General features: G+C 38.3%; 1 long non-coding RNA gene and 1 other non-coding gene across 2 annotated transcripts in view; both read left to right on the top strand.

The window, feature by feature from the left end:
• Nucleotides 1-23,046, top strand: part of LOC141584453 (uncharacterized) — a 187,809-nt gene that overhangs the window by 73,615 nt on the left and 91,148 nt on the right. The gene's annotated exons all lie outside the window — the stretch shown is intronic.
• On the top strand, nucleotides 12,505-12,611 carry LOC120364426 (U6 spliceosomal RNA). The gene has a single exon (XR_005579687.1). It is a non-coding gene; the product is annotated as a U6 spliceosomal RNA (small nuclear RNA).

The raw sequence follows: 23,046 nt of genomic DNA, 5'->3' as shown, positions 1-23,046 counted from the left end.
TTTTATTCACTGTGAGATGGACCTGGGATAAGACTCTGTTTTGTCATATGGCTTCCATAGTCCATGGGCATTTCGATTCTCTTCATTTATCAGTATCACCTACAATCCAGTACCCACAGCCCTTGAAAAATCTCCTTCCCTAAGTGTACAGTTATCTGGTACGTGAACATAAATCCATTGGGAATGGATTGGGAAAATAGCTACTGTAGCATCATAGCATATTTCCTTCAAGGGAAATAGTTTTCCTTTCAATTAACTCTGGGCCTGAGAAAGGTATGAAAGATCATAATTTTCCAATATGGCAGCTTTTTGCTCACCCACAACTGATCATTAGAAGTTGGGCAGCTTTCTGCTCACCCACAACTGATCATTAGCCGCCCAACTTCCTAGGCCCTAAAAATACCATGGTCTATTGAACATCTTCACAGATTCTTATGAATTAAAGGCTCCTTATTGTCATTCCAGCTGCACTGCCCTTACGGAATTACATTCACTTTCCTTCTGATGGTTAAGTGTTACCACCTGGCCTCTTTTATGCCAGACATTTATCATCTCCATTGATACTAAGTAACCCAGGTCTGTAACAACCTCCCACACCACCCACTGGTCCACAAATGATTATAACTATTAACTCCTTCTATTCCTCATTGCTTTAGGGAAGGGATAACCTCTGCTCCCTCCTGGAAAACATAGATTGCTGGGGTTTGTTGTTGTTGCTGTTGCTTTTATTTTTGTTTTTGTTTGACACATCTCTGATCCTTTTGATCCTTTCCATAGCACTCTGCCAAGGCAGTTCTGAAATCTCCATTTCATTTATCATAAGTCTCCAGAAAATGGTAGGCTTGAGAGTTAAGCCATTTGTATTATGCCATTGTATTATATTAAGCTTGGCTCCAGAAGTTAAGCCATTTGTATTATGCCATTGTATTATATTAAGCTTGGCTCCAGAAGTTCTTTCTGGGATGTTAAATCTTGCCTGCACTCATATCAATACACTCTTTCCCATCTACCCTTGTAATCGTCTCCTCTGAGCAGCTGCAAGCTGCATTCCAAGGCATGTTGTCCTGAAACACATTGGTAGACATAAGCCCTTCAGTTAATAATTTCTTTTCTTTCTGTAGTGTTGACAATACTTCCTATCTGCACCATACTAAGAGTGGACCCTAGTTTTTGGTGTAGACCAGAGACTGGCAAAGTAAGGCTCTTTGGCCTGACACTTAAAACTGTTATAACATTAAGGAACACAGCCACACTAATTTATTTATGTGATTTAGAGTTGCTTTCATGCTACAATGGGAGAGTTTAGTAGCAGTGACAGGAACCATATAGCCTACAAATATTATAACGTTCACTATCTAATTCTTTCAAATAAGTTTCCAATCTCTGGCCTAGATCGGTGCTGTCCAATAAAACCTTCTGCAATTATGGAAATGTTCTGTAATCTGTGCATCATCCAACATGGTTGCCACTAGCCATGTGTGGCTATTGAGTTACTTTAAATGTGGCTACTGTGAATGAGACCAGAATAATTTGATTGTATTTTAGCTTAATTGATTTATATTTGTATGTGGTTAGTGGCTATTGGGTTTGACAAAACATACCTAAATACAATGAAAGGAGTCAGGGAGAAGTAGAGATTTTAAAGAGAAAACATTATAATCTTGAAGGGAATCCACTTCAAGTAAGTATTCTGTACGGCCTCTGAAAATGGAAGGTTACTTTCCCACTAGTCAGCAGAAGGAGATTACCCCACCTGGACCAGAGGGCGCAGGAATCTCTGGGCCTTGCCAGTGATCAAACACTTCCACCCAGAAGTCCTCATTATCAGTTTTAGGGTTGGTCCTGAGTTTTAGTGTAGGAGACACTGTAGTGTAGGAGCTGTGGTCTTGCCTTTTTTCAGTTCAGCCACTGTGTGCAGGAGATGGTGGTCTCTAGAAACACTATTATTAAAGCATTCTAGCTTTCATATCATGTCCTGAATTGATAGATTACTGATCCCAGTCTGTTATTTTCTTACCTCCTGTGGCTGTAAGCAACCGCTAATTCTCCAATTCTCATAGTTTCTCTTTTCCTGTATCTTTCAAGCATTAGATCTGTTGCATAAGCCAGTGCATTCCCTTCATGTTCCCCATCTCAATCAACTGTAGGTGAAATCTAAGAAAGTGTAATGGTATGCCACACCAGACGTAATCATTGCCCCATTTACCAGTTGTAGGGACTGTTCCATCTCTTTAATCACCTTCCTATAACTTGGATCAACTTTCTTAGACTGGGTCCTCCTAGAAGAAGACCCCAAGACAAGGATTTGAGTGCATGTGGTTTACTGGGGAATGACTGCAGGAGACAAGAATAAAGCAAGACAGGAAAAGGTAGGAAGCGAATATAAGGTGTATTAATAAGCAGGTTACGTGCAGGACTACAGGGGGTCAGTCCTGCTGGGACTCCTGGGAAATAGTGTGGAACACACCTCGGACTTGTCCTCTTACATTACTGGCTGGGAGAATGTGCAAAATATGTCCTATGCCATCCATCTGCCTTGTGCATAGGAAGGTGGGGAGTTGCAGGTGCTTTCCTTCTTTCTATTCGGGAATGGTGAGTGTTGGGGATGACTTGGGCAGGGAATTGACAACATCTGCCACAAAATTGAATATATAAAAAAACCATGAGTCTGTTATGGTGCTCAAATAAAGAGAAGGGTAGTCAAAGCAATAAAAACAAAATCAAAATGAAACATACACACACATACACACACACACACGCACCTCCTTGGTCAGGTTGGAGGTAACTTGTATATAATACTACTCTCTCACAATTGACAACTCGGGGGAAATTAAGCATTTAACCTAACTTTCCTATACTAACTATTTGCTTTAACATGCCTCAGAATAAAAAGTGGGGAAATATATGAAAGAAGTGAAGGAAAATCTTGATAAATAGTGAATTTGGATTGAATCTGTTATGTGGAGTTTCACTATCCTATTGTGTCTTTTTGTTGTTGTTTGAATTTTTTTACTGAAAGAGAAAGTCCTTTTCTTTTCCAGTCCCCTCCAGCACTATCATCAGCCTTGGGTTGCATACCCGTTCTTATAATCCTGATGACCTATTATTAAGATAAACAAAACACCAAATAACGCAGTTAAACTGCAAGTGACAGCTTTTTTCCTAAGACACAAATTCCAAATCATGGTGCCAGTTCCTGCTTTGATCACATTGCAATCTTAAAATTTCTGTAATGAATTGATCCACTTATATATTGCCAGTGCCTGTTATGAAATCTTGCACCTGCACATACCTCACAGGATTGTTGTATGGATTTAAAAAGCAATAAATATGGAGTTCCCATTTGAGTGCACGAAAGGAACTAAGTGTAGACACGCTTTTCATCTTCTCTTCCCCTTCCTTAACCTAACTAGGAAAAGCTCCTTTTAGTTCCTTCCTATTGTAAATGTATTATCTGAGATGAGCATTAAGTTAGCTCATTAGCATTCCCAACATATAAGCAATATTTAGTTTATCAGATTAACTACTGAAAACAAAGTCCTGAGGCAACAGGACTTCAGTTGTCTAAATGTTGAGAAGTTGCTATAGAAAGTACATATATGATATTTCACCTTAAACATGTAAGTGGATATGTATGGTCTTGACTGCTTTTGTTATCAATCTCATTGAACTCTCACAGAACTTTAAGAGAAGTCCCAATAAGCTTAAATCATGGATCCAACCTCAAACTGCTAAAAAATGGCAGACCTAGAATTGGCATTTGAGGAGCCCAGAATGAGGACACTAAAGAACAAAAGAATAGGCGAGGTGCAGTGGCTCACACCTATATTTGCAGCATGTCAGGAGGCCAAGGTGGGTAGATCATGAGGTCAGGAGATCAATACCATCCTCGTCAACATGCTGAAATCCCATCTCTACTAAAAATACAAAAATTAGCCAGGCATGATAGTGGGCACCTGTAATCCCAGCTACTCAGGAGGCTGAGGCAGGAGAACCGCTTGAACCTGGGAGGAGGAGGTTGCAGTGAGATCAAGACTCAGTCTCAAAAGAAAAAAAAAAAAAAAAGAACAAGAGAACAGCGGAACGAGGACATCTTGAATAAGGTACAGGAGGTATGGGTGCTTGTCCCTTTCATAATGAGGCCTCCTTAGGCTGCCCTCATGGGTCTGGGATTTGATTTCTATATTTGTCCTCATCTTCTTTATGTTGAACTACATAATAATCCTCTTGGTGTTCTGAAATGGCCTAATGTTCCATTCTCAGACAGGTTCCTCAGAATAATCACAATTGTGTTGTTTTTACACACTGAGCTAAACGCACAGTAAGATCTCATTTCAAATTTTCTCAAAAGCAACTTTAAAATTATATATATGGAATATGATATGATTCTGGAAAAATCTAGCTTTAGTTTTCCTCCTCTCTGCTATGCATGTGATATTTGAGTTTTTTTCTCTTTGAAAGTCTGTTGATAATTACCCATTTTAGTCATCTGAAATCCAGGGCACAGTAAGTTTTAAAGATAAAAGGTAGCCTACTGCTACATCCCTTTCTGTGGAAAACAGGAAAAAATGGAAAGATTCTTATCGATTTTGCTGATTTTATGAGAAAGACGTATTTGTAGCTTTAAAATTTTAAACATTAGAGAAGGGTACAAATTAGACAGTGAAGTTTCCCCCACATCTCATTTTTCAGCATGAACCACAGTGAATGGTTATGCAGCTCTTCTTTTAGACTTTTTACTTCTCAGAGTTTACACAGCACTTTCACATACTTTATCTCACTGAAACTTCACAACAGCAGTATTCAATTATAAATATGAGATTGGGGAAATTGTTTTCCAGTGAACTTTAATAACCTCCTCACAAAAAGGAGCTACCATGACTGACTACCTTCTAGTCACATTTTTGCAAAGCCAGGCTGGGATTGATTCACTGTGACCTTTCATGCTCAATTCATATAGCAAAGAGCCAACTAGGCTGTGGAGAGCAGAATCAATCCAAATCTGCTAAGTATTTTGGTTCTATCAGCCACAGCCTTAGCTAAATACAAAACATTTGCATGAGTAATAGAAAAAGATGGAGCAATCTTCCAGAAAACTATAAAAGGGGCTTCTTCAGCATCACTAACAAAGAAAAATGTGGGGCTGGCTAGTCTAAACTGAAAAATATTTAATTCAAATTAGAGTAAATTATGGTATTTCCTAACATGTAAGTAGACAGAGATAGTCCTGCACCAATTACCACTGGATATAAAGTAGCTGCTCTCAAATTAATGGAATAAAACAAGTCCCCCCAGGCTAACAGCATAGTCTTGGGGTTAGCTGCTTAATTAGTGGGCTCTTTGTTCTAATAGATCTTACAGACAAGATCTTGAAATCAAATCTGGGAGGGGAAGGAGAGTCGGGGTCTTAGGTGAATCTGGTTCCCATATTTCTAGACTAAACTAATGGAAAGATAAGGACCTTGATTCCAAAGAGCCAAATGAACCTTATCTCTTGAATTAGTCTGTATAAAATGAACTGTTTATTTTGGCCCAGGAAGCTGCTTCAAAGAACCCATTATGATGGCAAGCACTAGCCATGATTACATTTCTCTCCAGGACAAACTGAAGGATCCTTACTTTTTTTCAGTCTTCATTCGTTTTCCAAATCATGAATAAAAATGTTCACTGCCGTCTTTATTATTGTGGCTTTAATGTTTGACACTAGTATGTGTCTCTTAATCTCTTTGTTCTTGACCTGAAACAGAAGGAAGAGGTGACACAAATGGATTTCATTTCCACTGAAACAAAAAGGCAGCAAGTCTTTAAGCTCCCCTGCCTCTGAGCAAAATGCAGAGTGACTTAGAGTCCTGTGACCTGGCTTGCAGTGTTGTAATGGTCCTGATAGTGATTCATGTCCTCACAAAACAAACAGCTATCTTTCTAACCCTTCACAGCTTAGGTGGGGCCTCCACCACAGAGCTGTCTTTGGTTGGCTCTGCAGACTTTGATGATGAGTCTCTGGCAGTCAGTCTAAGAGAAAAAAGGACATTCAGGGAATTTTAAGTGGCTTGGATCAGCATTTGTCATGTACAATTGATGTTCATTTATATTTCACTAGCCAAAATCTAATGCTGTCCAAAACTGAGAAAGAAATATTTCAAATACTAATCAGGCCCAATCTTGCTTCAATGTAAAAAATGAGCATTGTCCTACCTTTTTTCAATCCTAGTCTTGAAAGGGAGATTTAATATTTCCTGACAGGGCTTTAAATACTTTGCTGTTCAGACTTCAATAAATCCACAATAATTATATCAGTTATACCAGCTTGGTTTTTCCATTGGTGTTTTAAGTTTAGGGTGCTTTTTGAACTCCTTATCATGGCATTCATTCTTTGATACTAGGTTTATTAGAGAAAGGGGCAATACTCAGATGAATCACCACTTAACCGTTTAACCCATTTACCTGTTAGTTGTTGTTGTTTTTCGTCTATTGATTTAGTGTTCTACAGCTTCCCAGCCCCCTCCTTTCCAGGAGGTTTAATTACACAGAATCTAAGAGCCATTGCTATTCCCAGTGGAGAGTTTCAGGGAAGGCTGAGTGGTTTGTAATTCTCAGAAGATCAAGCCATAAAGACTCAAGTAGATTATCATTAAGAACTGTCTTAACATTTGGTGTCTTACTAAGCTTTTTATAGGAGCCTTTGTCATTTTGATGAATGAGACTGAAAAATATCTTTGTTTTACCGAAGGAGAAAATGCATCAATATACCATTGTTTAGGGGTGGGGAGAGAAGTACCAGTTTCTTCAGGTGGGAATTAATTCTACCCATCCTTCAGCACCCGCTCAAAAATGTCCAGCAACTTCATTATAGTGTTGTCTTCAATCAGTGCACACATTCTTCCTGAATCAAAGTCTCTGGTAAAACAAAATCGTCTTGATGGGCTCTGTTGGCAATATCCAGCCTTCACCTGGACAACAATTAAACAAACAAGGGAGCACAATTGAGAATGACGTTTCTTCAGAAGAACAGCCAAAGGGCACTAAACACATTTATACAAAACCATAAAACAAGTGCAGGAATTAGAAGGCGTCCCCTCTATGTGGGTGGGGTGGTGAGGCTGACCCAAGGAAGGACACAGTTTGCTAAGTATAGGCCTGGGGATGGTAGATACAGACCTTCCTTATTTCTTCAGAAGAACACATCAGAATCCCCCATGAGAACCTCCACACTGGAATCTATTTTAGCTTCCTTGAAAGCATAAGCAATGGCACTACAAACCAGTTATCACATTTAGAAATTCTTTCATTGCTTTCTCATAATTTGCTATGTAAAAAGAAATTAGAAGTCATGGAGTAGATGCTTACTAGTAAAAGAGAAATTATCAAAGACAGAGATGAACATAAATAGTAATGAAATCAGCATGGGCCTGCAAAGTAGGAACATGGAAGGGTCAAAATAAAGGAGGGATGATAACAAGACAGGATTTGCTTTGAACTTCTTAGTCAACATTTATTTTGTTTGCTTTTAGTTTTCTAGGATCCAGCTTTGTTATTTTACATTTGACCACCTCTTATAAATCCAAACTTTTACTGTCTGATGCTCTATTTTTTAACCCTGCCTTTTTCCATGTGCAGATTGCTATAGTCTAACTTAGAAAAGGCTACTTCTTAAGGCAATGAGAGTGGACAATTTGTCAGATTAACAGTGAGCTGGGATGCTAGAGTTTTAAGACTTTGAAATTTGGAAGTCAGAGAATACAAGGTCTGCTTCTGATTTTGTCTTTTACTAATTGCATGGACTACTTAACAGAATGTCTGTAATTTAAACTTCCTCTTACTTTATAGTAAATATAAAATTATGTGAATGTCAACCAGCTTAAGCTATACTTGAGGGGCATGCCATTTGCCCAAACCAAAAATTCATACCCTAGGTGTCATCATCTAGACTTCTAGTTGGAAACCCACTCTCCAGAGGTGATTCAGCTATCTTAATCTCCCAACACCACCAAAGTATTCTTAATTAGCAGAATGCGTGTTAAAAATGGGTTTTCACTGGTGAAAATTCCCTAGAAGTGGGGCTTAACTGGTGAAAATTGTGATGTTTAAGACGTGTAAAATATTCTAGGATCTCCCTGCTTGCATAAATAGAATAAAAATGTGGAAAATGCTTTATCCTATATCTTTAGGGATATTTTCTGGAGACTGATTTCCGCACTGTCCTGAATCTGACTTGTTCCTCAGTTGCCTGATATCCACTATAAGACTAATTTAACCCTGCCTCTAGAATACGATTATATCTGCTTTAAGTGAACATTGCACACACCAGTGCAGTTAGAATACCTAAAATGCCAACAGTTGGAATTTCATCAAATTTGTAGAATAGGTCACATGAGCTGTTTTGTGACTGCTTCCTAATAAAGGTTTAATATACATATTTATATGTGGCCAAATTTGGTCAGTGATTTGCTTTCAATATAAACTAGTAAAGAGGTTGTGGGGGAGATGGTTGTTCATCACCCATGTTTAATTATAGGTAGTTACTATTATAGACAAAATAATTTGCAACATTATCCTGTTCTCAGCATTTGATCTCACTTTAGCCTCATCCCAGTTGTTCTTAATGTTACCCAGGTGCCTATGGGCAATTAGAGGGTAAAAATATCGCAGATATCTAGACTACAGATCCATAGGGATTCAGTGGGATTCAGTGTAAGCACAGGGCTCTCCAGGATTAGCAGTCATTTCAGGATCCTATGACTTGGTCTGACTATTGCCTGGTCCTTGCCCCCAAGTCCCAGAGGCTGTTAGGATTTTTCCTCTTCTCTCCAGAAAAATGAAGACCCTAGGGGAGTTCTTATCAATATTTCCTGCTAAGTTTCTTTCACAAAGCCATGATCCTTTGGTAAGTGCTATAAGAACAGAACACCAGTATGGATATCCTGGGGTCCTGTCATAGATACAAGATGATGACGACGATGATGATGATGATGATTGCTGTTAATATAAATTTCACCTGACAAAAACCTGTATCAAAAACCCATTCCATTTGGCTGCACGTAAAATGAAATTCAGGAAATATTGGCCTAAGGCACTTAGGTTTGTTTTCTTCATATTATAAATCTAGAGTTGGGAAATGTGAAGATCACCAATGCTCTCGGACACCCAAAGTCTACCTTCCTGCTCTGTCATCATTTGTTTGTGGCTCTTGCCCTCATGCTTTGAAGATGGCAGCAGCATCTCCAGGTGCACAAAGATGAAGGAGAGAGGTGAAAGGTCTTTCCCAAGATAAGCCTTTGTCATTTTATTAAGGAAAGAAAGCTCTCTCCTGGGAAATCCACTTACATTGGCCAGAACTTTGTCATCCCCTAGCTGCAAATGTAGGTGAAGTTATTTTAGCAAAGCATATCACTGTTCTGAACAGTATGAACTTCTGACAGTAAGGGAGAAAGAGAATGCATATTGCCAGGTAACTGGTAGGGTTTACCATTCCTACTATTCATCAGCCACTTTACTGGGTACTTTACATATCTACAATCTATAACCTTGCCAAGTAGTAATTTTCCATATGATCCACTGAGAAACAAAGACTTTTAGTAAGTTGTCTAAGAAAATGGCACATCTGTGATTTTAATCCAGGTCACCTTGACTAACAGAAATTATTATAATAACAGTTAAATTGCTCATATGCTTGCCATGGATCAGGTATTTCTCTGGATGCTTTATGTACATTGACTTGTTTCCTCCTCATAGAAACCCTGTGAGGAAGGTATTTTTATTTTACTAATTTATTAGATGAGGAAATCAAAGTTTAGAAAAGTTATGGAACTTGCTTAGAATCACACAGGTTATAAGAGATGAAGCTCAAGTTTGAACCTAGTTCTGTGTGACTCTTTAGCTCCCGACCACTGATTTGGTTTGGCTGTGTCCTCACCCAAATCTCATCTTGAATTCCCGTGTGTTGTGGAACAGACCTGGTGGCATGTAATTGAATCATGGGCAGGACTTTGCCATGCTGTTCTTGTGATAGAGAGTAAGTCTCATGAGATCTGATGATATTATAGGGGGGAGTTTCCCTGCACAAGCTCTCTGTCTTTTTGCCTGCTCTCATCCATGTAAGATGTGACTTGCTCCTCCTTGCCTTCTGCCATGATTGTGAGGCTTCTGCAGCCATGTAGAACTATGAGTCTATTACCTCTTTCTTTTGTAAAGAGCTAAGTCCAGGTATGTCTTCATCAGCAGCATGAAAATGAATAGTGATATGAACAATTACTGATGTGGTCTCAGACGGAGATGAGGAACTTGTTGGGAACTGGAGCAAAGGTGACTCTTGTTATGTTTTAGCAAAGAGACTGGTGGGATTTTGCCCCACCCTAGAGATTTGTGGAACTTTGAACTTGAGAGTAATAATTTAGGGTATCTGGTGAAAGAAATTTCAAAGCAGCAAAGCATTCAAGATATGACTTGGGTGTTGTTAAAGGCATTCAGTTTTATAAGAAAAGCAGAGCATAAAAGTTTGGAAAATTTGTAGTCTGACAATGCAATAGAAAAGAAAATCCCATTTTCTGAGGATAAATTTAAGCCAGCTACAGACATTTGCATAAGTAACAAGGAGCTGAATGTTAATCCCCAAGACAATGGAGAAAATGTCGCCACAGCATGTCAGAGGTCTTCATGGCAGCTCCTTCCATCACAGCCCCAGAGCCCTTGGAGGAAAAAATGGTTTTGTGGGCCAGGCCCAGGGTCCCATGCTGTGTGCAGTCTAAAGACTTGGGGCCACTCCAGCTGTGATTAAAAGGTGCCAAGGTACAGCTCAGGCCATGGCTTCAGGGGATACAAGCCTCAAGCCTTGGCAGCTTCCACATGGTATTGAGCCTATGGGTGAAATAGAAGTCAAGAATTGAGGTTTGGGAACCTCTGTCTTTATTTCAGAGAATGTCTGAAAACACCTGGATATCCAGGCAGAAGTTTGCTGCAGGGGCAGAGCTTTCATGGAGGGAGAACCTCTGCTAGGGCAGCGTGGAAGGAAAGTATGGAATTGGAGCCCCCCACCACATAATTACTACTGGGGCACTGCCTAGTGGAGCTGTGAGAAGAGGGCTACCATATTCTGGACCCCAGAATGGTAGATCCACCAGCAGCTTGCACCATGTGCCTGGAAAAGCTGCAGACACCCAATGCCAGCCCATGAAAGCAGTTGGGAGGGAGGCTGTATGCTGCAAAGCCATAGAAGCAGAGCTGCCCAAGATGAAGGGAATCCACTTCTTGCATCAGCATGACCTAGATGTGAGACGTGGAGTCAAAGGAGGTCATTTTGGAGCTTTAAGATTTGACTGCCCTGCTGGATTTCAGACTTGCATGGGGGCTATAACCCCTTTGTTTTGGCCAATTTCTCCCATTTTGAATGATAGTGCTTACCCAATGCCTGTACCCACATTGTATCTAGGAAGTAAGTAGCTTGCTTTTGATTTTACAGGCTCATAGGTGAAAGGGACTTGGCTTGTATCTGATGAGACATTGGACTGTGGACTTTTGAGTTAATGTTGAAATGAATTAAGAGTTTGGGGGACTGCTGGAAAGGAATGATGGGTTTTGAAATGTGAGGACATGAGATTTGGATGCGATGACATAGTTTATCAGTGTCCCCACCCAAATCTCATCTTGAATTCCCATGTGTTGTGGCAGGGGCTGGTGGGAGGTAATTGAATCATGGGGGCAGGTCTTTTCTGTGCTGTTCTCATGATAGCGAATAAGTCTCACAAGATCTGACAGTATTATAAGGGGGAGTTTCTCTGCACAAGCTCTCTTTTTGCCTGCTGCCATCCATGTAAGATGTGACTTGCTCAGCCTTATCTTCTGACATGATTGTGAGGCCTCCCCACCCATGTGGAACTGAGTTCATTAAACCTCTTTCTTTTGTAAATTGCCCAGTCTCAGGTATGTCTTTATCAGCAGCATGAAAACAGACTAAAACAAGCACTCTGCTGCAAAGTTTCTGAAAAACACATCAAACTGTGCACAAAGCTACAATCTCACTAGTGTTGTAGAGGTACCAAGTGAACAGACAAAAGTTAAAATGCCAATCAGTACCCCAAATTAGAGGGAGTAAACAGAGGAGGCTGAGTATGCAAACAGAAGATTCAAGAAATAGCAAGAAATTAGTAATGTCCAGCTGGTGTCTAACCATGTGCCAGAATATACATGTAGTGATTTCTCTTGATGCAAAGGGTCCTTTTCCCTACATCCATGTGTATTTTGATGAAGTCACATGGAAAAATCTATCACAGAAGATGACAGCTGCTCATTGCCCACTTAATGACCATGTTTCAATTCTTCTTTACTAAGAGGATCCTCATTTTACTATGTGCAATATTAGGCTGAGTTAAAATGACTCACTCCACAAATTTCCTTTCCCTTGCTGGTAGCCATATGATACAAGACTGGCCAATGACAAATAAGTAAGCATGGACTTTGGCTTAGAGGTTCCTGGAAAGTTATTGTTTATCACTAAAAAGAGACAAACTCAAACTCAATTTTGTAGCACATCTACTAAAATTGGAGTGATACAGAAAAGATTAGTATTGCCCCTCTACAAGAATGATGCACAAATTCATGAAGCATTTCATATTTTGTGAAGTTCCTGGAGGTCATTTGACACTTCATTGGTTAACACCAAGGAACCAAAGTGAATATCCATCAAAACACAACTGTGTGGCATCCAATATTGAAAATGCAATTTTTACAAGAAAGAAAGACTGGAGAGAGGGAGGGAGGGAGGGAGGGAGGGAGAGAGAGAGACAGAGAGAGAGAGAGAGAGAGAGAGAGAGAGAGAAAAGAAAAAGGAAAAAAAGAAAGAGGGTGGGGGGATAGAAAGAGAGAAGCCCAAGTGATTCAGGCACTTGCCCTTTGTTTATTCCTCTTTTTCCAGCCTGGAAATTGTGATGTCCAGTGGGGCAGCAGCCATCTTATGAGCATAAAGATTATTGCCTCACACAGTGAGAATTTAAGCAATCTGAGTCCCTGAGAGCATTGTGGCGCCTCCTTACCAGGCTGAGCTTGTCTATCTCTAGATTTCTGATGATTTATGAAAAATAAGCCCCTACTTAGTTAAGCCACCATAGTGGTTATATTGTTGTTATCACTGTTGTTACATGAAGCTGAAAATAATCCCTATTGATAGAGATGGGCATATTATTCTTTATGCATCTCTCAGGCTTTTAAGTATAATTTCCTCTGGAAGGGCACTCCACCCCCAACCTCACTTGCAGTTTGGCCTTGGTTTTCATTTAATCTAGATTTTGTGTAGTTAAAAAGGCTGGTGGAGAAACAGGTAGGGAGAAGAGAAGAGGTCCATAGAGTATGGACCCTGGGGATGGATGGCTTTGCTCCCAGGCAGAAGAAAACTTATGAGAAGAGGGAAAGCAAGTATCTTCCCACTTCTCAGAACTTACATTTTTCCCATACTAAAAGGAGAACTCAGTTTGTGACCATTTCTTTAGAGTCACAAAATATACCAGCATTTTAAATTAGGGTTTTCCTTGAGAGCTAAGTCTCTGGAGATGTGTTCTTGGAATACAGTCATAATCACCTATAGCACGTATTTATAATACACACATGTATACATACCACATTCATATTTATGTATAACATTAGACTCTGTTACCATGGAAACTATTACAGTACTAACAAATTTCCACTATAATATGAAATAAGAAATTCAAATGAAATACCAAGCATTTGTTTAAGCACAAATAGCTTTCGTAATTAAATACATAGAGACAATACAGACAACTGCAAATTAATACTTAGAAGCCTTTTGCAGTATGAAAGTCGGCTTTGATGTTGTTTTCCCTTTTCCACTGCATTACATTATACATCTTTATAAATTAAATTTGGCATTGGGTTAACAAGAATAGATCAGCTTGCTGCATGGGAGCTTTAACACACCTAAAAGCTGAGCTCTTATTCTAGATAGTTACACCTTCCATAGTCAGTGAAATGGCTCCTTTTATTACTCAGAAGGAGGACTTTTATAAAAGAAAGCTCAAATGTGAAGTTGGTCTTACATCCCCTGTTTCATTCAAACAATATGTAGAACTACCCCTGGGGTTTTGAATATATTAACATCCTTTCACAATTAACCCTAATGGGACAAGTGTAGCATTTTTTTTTCCCCAAGCAGATATACTCAAAGCTGAAAAATACATACTGTTTAAATAGATCTCATTATATCAGCTACACCAAATCTCTCCTCTTTATATACAGAGGATTGTACCTCTCTTCACTGTCATGCAACATTAAAATAGGAAGGCATACACAAGGATGACACAGATTTGACAAAAAATTAATGATTTGTACATCACTTTAATGCTTCAAATCTGCAATTCATGTATGCTAATTAGTTCATAATGGGCTGTTGAAGAACAGAACTGTCATCCTGCTGCTTCACAGGTTTCTGGAAGCTCCGATTCAGCACAGACTTGCCTGGTTGGCTGCTGGATTCTGGGCTGTAACATGACAGATCTATGATAGCATCCCCCTGCCCCAACACACAATTGTTTCCTCGATGTGGTGCTTTAATCTATCAGAGTTATGATGGCATATCTCAAATAAGTGATTCCTGGGTGCTGCAATACATACTGGGAGCAATAGCATACCATCATTATATCTAAATGATTGATTTCTGGATTTTAAGCTGTCAGGCTATACCTCAGAGGGCAGCTTCAACTTCCTAAATGTATGAAGTTGCATTAAGCAGCACATTTTGAAAATGTATGTACAACTTTTTTTTTTTATTTACAGATAAAAAGGGCTGTAAAACTTAGAGAGAGGAAACAAAGGGGACTAGAAAGATCTGATGTCTTTTCTTACTGTGAAATCATGTATAATTCCCCAATGCAAGAGACACAGCTACCAGTCCCTTTTTCTGAGATCTCCTTTGGTCTTTGCACTGCAGAGGCAGAGACAAAGACTGTTACAACAGCAGGAGAGTGTGAGGCTGGGCTGCTTCACCAAACAAATGGAAGCACTAGGGCTTACTGGAAGCTGGGGAATTCGAAAACAAGTTCTGTTTTTATTGGAGTGCAAACTGATTTTCCCTGATTCCATGATAGGGACTTGATCCAATGTATATTTCATATCTCACCTACTGATCTGTAAACTCAGCTTCTACACATGTCCAGATCAACGACAACACAAAGGAAACAACTGAATTGGTTTTTGGTCTGAAAGTAATCAGTCAGGTTTCTGATGCCTAAAATTTTTGTCTTAAAGACTCCAGAATGAAGATGCATTTATTTTAAAAAGCAATTTTTTACACAATAGAAAATATGAACTAGACATCATATGAAAAACTGAGCTATGCCAGGGAAAACATACTCCAAATGTAGTTAAACTATGAAAGGATTTCAGATTTTAGGAATAGTTACTTTGCAATTATGCGAAATAATGGTATCATCAAAGGGAGTCTAAAAGCGCTCAAGTTGATATGAATTTTTGTTCAGACGTGTTTAAGACATTTAAACATGCATTGAGAAAAACTATTATAAGAATTGATATTTAATAAAGGTTGAATGAATGAATGATGTTCTTTAAATAATGTTGTGACACGAAAGACATAAAATGATATTTCAACCTAGAGTTCTGTATGTGGCTCTCCAGCCAGCAACAAGAAAGCTTACATTCAAAGTAACCATAGTATTTTATCTACATTAACATTTGAGTAACATTTTCTTGTGAGGAAAACCAAACCACAAATTTGAAGCTCCCTTTCATGGTTGGGTTATTCAAATTTGCAGATTTAATGTTAAGTTTTAGTGAATATTTAGGAGTGGGGTGGCTAGGTCATTTGGGAGATGTATGCTTAGCCTGTTGAGAAACTGACAATCTGTTTTCCAAAGTCATTGTACCAATTTACATGCCCACCAGTAATTCATAAAAGACCCAATTTCTCCATATCCTTGCTGACACTTGATGTGGCCAATCTTTTAATTTTAGAGATTCCAATAAGGATTTAATTATATTTTGGTGTGGTTCTAATTTGTGGCGGTTTTAATTTGTGTTTCCTTTATAACTAATGATATTAGCATTTTTTATGTCCTTATTTGCCATTGGTTTATCTTCTTTAGTGAAGTAACTCTTCAAATCTGTTGCTGATTTTTTACTTTGAGAGTTCTTTATATATTCTGGATGTAGCCTTTTATCACAAATATGATTGGCAAATATTTTCTCTTACTCTGAATCTTCTTTTTTCATTCTTTTAGCACTATTTTTTTGAAGAACAGAATTTTTAACTTTTGATAAAGATATATTGATATCAATAACAATATAGACCTATAACTTTTGGTGTCTTCTTTCTTCTTTCTTTGATCAGTCTGCCAGAATTTTATCTATTATTATCTTCTCAACAAACAGATTTTGTTTTCATTGATTTTTATCCATTATTTTTGCCTTCTATTTCATTGATTTGTGCTCTAATTTTTATTTGCCTTCATCTACTTATTCTACCTTTCACTGATTTTTTTTCCCTGTATGTTAAGGTGGATGCTGAGGTCGTTGATTTTAGACCAAAGAGAAATGAAATCACATGTGCACACAAAGACTTTTATACAAATGTTTATAGAAGCTTTATTTTTAATGGCCCAAACCTGGAAACTACCCAAATGCTCATTAACAGGTAAATAAATACATGAAGGTGCTATATTTATATGACAGACTACTACTCAGCAATAAAAGGAGACAGATTATTACACAATGTGATGCATCTGAAAATAATTATGCTCATGAAGAAGACAAAAAGAAGACATACTATATGATTTCATGGATATAAGATTATAGAAAATATAAAATGGCTTATAGTGATATAAAGCAGATTAATGGCTGCCTGAGGATGGGGAAAGAATGCTGGTAGGGAGGCATTCACAAGGGGCACCAGGAAGCATGGGTAGTGGTGAATATGTTCATTAACTTGATTTTACAGAGTGTTTCAGGGATGTACACAGATGTGAAAACTGATAAGATTTTATATTGTGTTTGTAGTTTATTGTATGTCAATTACATCTTGTATGTATATTGTATGTCAATTAGTTTATTGTGTGTAGTTTTTTGTATGTCAATTATATCTCAAAAATCTGTTTAAAATGTCATCATTATAAAAATGATGAAGGTCACAGAAAAGGAGAAAATATGTGCCATAATTAAATTTGACTTGTATCCAGGATATATAAAAAAGTCATACTCTTGATGATGAGACAAATAACCCAATAAAGCAATAAGCAAAAGATTTCAATAGACATTCATAAGAAATATATATATATATATATATATATATATATATATATGGCTGGGCATGGTGGCTCATGCCTGTAATCCCAGCATTTTGGGAGGCTGTGGTGGGCAGATCACCTGAGGCCAGGAGTTCTAGACCAGCCTTACCAATATGGAGAAACCCTGTCTCTACTAAAAATACAAAATTAGCCATATGTAGTGGCACATGCCTGTAATCCTAGCTACTCAGGAGGCTGAGGCTGGAGAATCGCTTGAACCCAGGAGGCGGAGGTTGTGGTGAGCTGAGATTGTGTCATTGCACGGCAACAAGAGCAAAACTCCATCTCAAAAAATAAAAAATATATAAAAAAATAGCCAATAACCCCATGAAAAGGTACTCAACAATATTATTCATCAGAGAAAAGCAAGTGAAAGCCACAATGCGATATCACTACACATCCCCTAGGATAGCTAAAATTAAAATGAGTAGTAACACTATGAAATGTTGGTGAGGATGTGAAGGAGTTGGAATTTTAATTCATCCTGGCAGGAGTGTAAAATGGCAAAACATCCCTGGAAAATTGTTTGACAATGTCTTTAAACGGTAAATATGTATAATTCCTAGGACCCAGCAGTTTCTTTCCTGGGTATATACCCAAGAGAACTGAAATCATATGCCTATATAAATATATAAATATTCATAGAAGTTTTATTCAAAATTGCTCAAAACTGGAAACAATCCCTCTTGTCCTTTGAGAACTCCAATTACATGTATATTTGATGTTTGAAGTTGTCCCTTGGTTCACTGATGGCTCTGTTCATTTTTTTTTTCTTTTTTCATTCTCTCCAGTTTCATTTTGGATAGCTTTTATTGCTGTGTCTTCAAGTTTACTAACCTTTTTTTTCTCCAGTGTTTAACCTGCTGTATTTTTCATCTCAGATATTGTAGTTTTTATCTCTAGAAGCTCTGTTTGGGTCATTTATGTCTTTCATATCTCTAGTCATCATGTGCAATCTTTCCTCTAACTTCTTGAACTTTGGGAATACTGTTGTACTAACTCTTTTAATGTCCTGTCTAGTAATTCTATCATCTGTGTGATTCTTATGTCAGTTTCAATTGACTGATTTTCATCCTCATTACAAATCATAATTTCCTACTTCCAAATGCTAATTTGAAATGTTAATTCTGCTAAGTGCTGAATGGATAGCAGACATTGTAAGTTTTACCTTTTTGGGTACTGGATATGTTTGTATTCCTGTAAATAGTCTTGAGGTTTTTTGTTTGTTTGTTTGTTTGTTTGTTTCTGGGATGCACTTGAATTACTTACAGTTTGATCCTTCCAGAGCTTGCATTTGAGATTTGCTAAGTGGAACCAGAGCAGCCTTTAATCTAGGGGTATCTTTGTCTCAAGACTCAAGCTAAACGTTTTTGAAAACTACTCAATTCCTGTGAATTAAGAGGTTTTCCACACTAGCCGGTAGGAGGAGGAACTATTCCTGGCTTTGTGTGTGGTCCTGGCATTGTCCCTTTAATCTTTTCAGGGAGTTCTTTCCCTAGACCTGCATAGTGTTCTCTGAAACATATAGGAATCAGGATTCAGCTGATGATGGAAGCAGAGCCCTCAGCAGGTCTGTTTTCTTCTCTCTATTCTCTACCCTGTAAACTCTAGCCATGCAGACTGTTGTCTCTTCCCCACTCCAGAAGACAACTGTTCTCTGCTGGGATTTCACTCTGTGCCTCAGCAGAAAACTGGGTCAAATGGGGCATCACTGCATTTGTTTCCCATCATTCTGCACCATGGTTTTTTATTGCTAAAGTCCAAAGTTTTTCTAACCATTGTGCCATATATTTTATCCAGCTTTTAAAATTGTTTCAGTAATAGTAAGTAAAATACAACATCTGCTTTTCTAAGTAACTCTCAATCTTGTAAAGAAGTAGGAAATTTACAAATAATACTTTAGGGAAAAAGAAAAATCAGGTGGTAAGTTGAGATAAGTGGAAAAAAAGGGATTATGTGTAAAAATGACTAGTTTCTGGTTTGAAAATGAAAAAAGATATTGTGTTAGGCAGAAGAATGTCCTTCCCTGTTCCACCCATACAAAGGTGTCCAAGTCCTAATCATGGCGACTGTGAATTTTACTTTATATGGCAAAATGGTCTTCTATGCACATATATGATTAAGTTAAAGAGGTTGAGATGGAACTCGGCATGGTGGCTCACATCTGTAATCCCATCACTTTGAAAGGCTGAGGCGGGTAGATCATGAGGTCAAGAGATGGAGACCACCTGGGCCAACATGGTGAAACCCTGTCTCTACTAAAAATACAAAAATTAGCTGAGCATGGTGGTGTGCACCTGCAGTCCCAGCTACTCGGGAGGCTGAGGCAAGAGAATTGCTTGAACCTGGGAGGCAGAGGTTGCAGTGAGCCAAGATCCCGCCACTACATTCTAGCCTGGGAACAGAGTGAGACTCCGTCTCAAAAAAAAAAAAAAAAAAAAAAAAAAAAAGGTTTAGATGGGAAGATTATCCTGAGCTGTTTGAGTGGACCCAATGTAATCACAATGTTCCTTACAAATGGAGGGAGGAGAGTGAGAAAACAAGATGTGACAATGGAAGCATAAGTCAGAATGATGGGATTGCAGGCTGCAAGGTGGCCATGAGCCAAGAATTGAGAGTAACCTTTAGAAGCTGAAAGAGAAAGGAATATATTTTCCTAGAACTTTGCAAAGGAACATAGCTCTGCTAAAATCTTGATTTTAGCCCAGTGAGACCCGTTTTAGACCTCTGATCTCCATGAAAATAAGGTAATAAATTTGTCTTTTTTACACCATCAAATTTGTAATAATTTGTTACAGTAGTGATCAGAAACTAATACAGATGTTCAATAAAATGGTTAGTTTTTGCTCCTGTCCAACAGTGAGATTGTTAGGGTAGTAAACCTCCCATCTCCAGGAACTTCCTCAGATAGTGGTGATCATCATTCACCTGCTGGCATATGAAGGACTATATTCAAAGTATGTGTCATTTGTTGTCAGTCTCTGTTACTAGAATAAATGTCTGGAATAAAATTATGGGTAGCTATTAGGTAGATGCTTATAGCAACACTGGCTTTTGTGAGTCAGAACATCCTCAACCTCCACCTTCACCTCCAGAGCAACCCAAATTACACAAGAGATGAAAGGAAGCAATGGCTTTATAAGACCTAGAATTAGAAATTTTATAATTTTTTTTTTTTTTTTTTTGAGACGGAGTTTCGCTCTTGTTATCCAGGCTGGAGTGCAATGGCGCGATCTCGGCTCACCGCAACCTCCGCCTCCTGGGTTCAGGCAATTCTCCTCCCTCGGCCTCCTGAGTGGCTGGGATTACAGGCACACGCCACCATGCCCAGCTAATTTTTAGTATTTTTAGTAGAGACGGGGTTTCACCATGTTGACCAGGATGGTCTCGATCTCTTGACCTCGTGATCCACCCGCCTCGGCCTCCCAAAGTGCTGGGATTACAGGCTTGAGCCACCGCGCCCGGCCATTTTTATAATATTTTTAACACTCTAAGTGGCATACCCTCATCCTCCTTGATAAAGTTTACATCTATTCTTCAAACATGCTATCTGTGTTCAGAAACATGGGTTTCGATATTTAAAAATAGGGGATTTGGTCTTAATTTTTCTTCAGCTTGGTTTCTCTTTGCTTGAAGTAGTTTTCTAGTATTTATCTAGTGAACTTCTAGTTATGATGTCTGGGTAACTTTGTTCTCATCTGAAAATAAGTCAAATCGGTTTTTATTAATAATAATTTCTTAGTAAATAGCATAAATTGTTTGTTAGACTCCAAGTACACTCTAGTCCTTTGCCCAGATAATTAATTGCATTCAAGGATAAGCAGCCAATGAGATAAAAGGCAGAGAGCTGACCATTTGCATTCCTCACCTTGGTGGGAATAGACACACATGGTGCATGGTTGTCACTTTGGGTTGTAAAAATTCTCTCTGCATGTGGGGATATGCACAGATGAGCAATTAGCTAAATGTGCACATGCATTGTATTAGGGAAGAACCTTGCTCCTGGCTAAATCAAAGGGTTCATTATTGAGGCTACTTCCAACTTAGCTTCTCTGTGATAAATAAATAATACTCCACAGCCTCATATGTTTAGTCAATGTGCTGTAAGTCCAAGTAAGGCAAGATAGCAGAGACAATGGGGTTAACAAATGGTCTACTAGTTTGCTTGTTTATTTATTTAGGGAATTTTTGTTTTGAGTCAGGGATTCTTTATAAGGTTCTTATGAAGAAAGCCAAGAAAAAAATTCAAAACAGACCAGATAGAATAAGAGGCTTATGGGCATAATTAGGTATAAGATCTTCTGAATCTGTTTGGCTATTTTATTTGCTAAATGGGTAGTGTGCCTGTCTTAGTTCATTTTCTGCTGCTGTAACAGAATATCACAGACTGGGTAATTTATAAAGAAAAGAAGTTTATTTGGCTCATGGGTCTGGAGACTGGGAAGTCCAAGAGCTTGGCACTGGAATCTGGTGCATCCTAACATGGTTCAAGACATCAGCTGGCAAATACATGCATACACTTGAAACAGAATAAATAGAAGCCAAGGTTATCCTTTCATCAGGAGCACATTCTTTTTTTTTTTTTTTTTTTTTTTTTTTTTTTTTTTTTTTTTTTTGCAGAGAGCGATTTATTAGGCAGAGAGAAAGAGAGAGAAGCAGAGCAAGCTCCCACACTGTTGTGGGAGGGGATCCCAGAGAGGGAAATCCCAGGAGCACATTCTTGAGATAACAAACCCACTCCCATAGTAACTGCATTAATCTATTCATGAGGGCAGAACCCACATGACCTAATCACCTCTTAAAAGTTCCACCTCTTAACACTGTTGCATTGGGTATTATGTTTCTAATGTATGAACTTTTGGGAGACATATTCAAACCATAGCAGTATCCACATTCAGATTGTGTCCCTGTGGAATCAGAACAACTCTAAAACATTTTTAAGAATAAGATAATAAATTTTTCTTTTATTGAACAAAACAATATATACCAAGAAAATGGTTTGGCTGACTTTATTTTCTCTACTTTTATTTTCATTGATTGGAAGAATTCACTCATTTTACTTATTTATGAAAGTTTTCAGTTTGAAATGTATTTAATGTACAGTTGATTGTGTCTCTGTTTTGAACACACACACGCACACACACACACACACACACACACACACACACACATATTTCTTCTTTAATCTCTTCTTCCCATCTCCTAATAGGGAGACTGCCAGTATGGCAGAGGCTAAAACAGTACTACTACAATTGAGTTGTAGTTATTCTAAATTTTTATGTTATCATCTGGTTTTCAGAATACTGATATCAAGTTCTCCATTGTGAAGTTTCCCATGAAATAGCGATGGTGAGTTTGGGAAAAGAGTTTATAGCAATCTGGCTTAACATATTAACAGCATAATAGAACAAGCTAAGGAAAGAATCTCATAACTCAAAGACTGGTTCTCTGAACTAACTCAGTCAAACAATAAAAAAGAAAAAAGAATGAACAAAACCCCTGAGAAATATGGTATTCTGTAAAGAGATCAAATCTACAACTCATTAGTGTTCCTGAAAGAGATGGAGAGACCGCAAGCAACTTAGAAAACATATATCAGGATATTGTACATGAAAGCATCTCCAACTTCACTAGAGAGGCCAACATTTAAATTCAGGAAATGCAGAGAACCCTTGCAAGGTACTACACAAGAAGACTATCCCCAAGACACATAGTCATCAGATTATCGAAGGTCAGAATGAAA

This window comes from Saimiri boliviensis, chromosome 5, assembly GCF_048565385.1.
Source record: "Saimiri boliviensis isolate mSaiBol1 chromosome 5, mSaiBol1.pri, whole genome shotgun sequence".
Classification (NCBI taxonomy): domain Eukaryota; kingdom Metazoa; phylum Chordata; class Mammalia; order Primates; family Cebidae; genus Saimiri; species Saimiri boliviensis.
The sequence above is the reverse complement of the archived record's forward strand: the minus strand, read 5'-3'. Positions and strand labels throughout refer to the sequence as shown.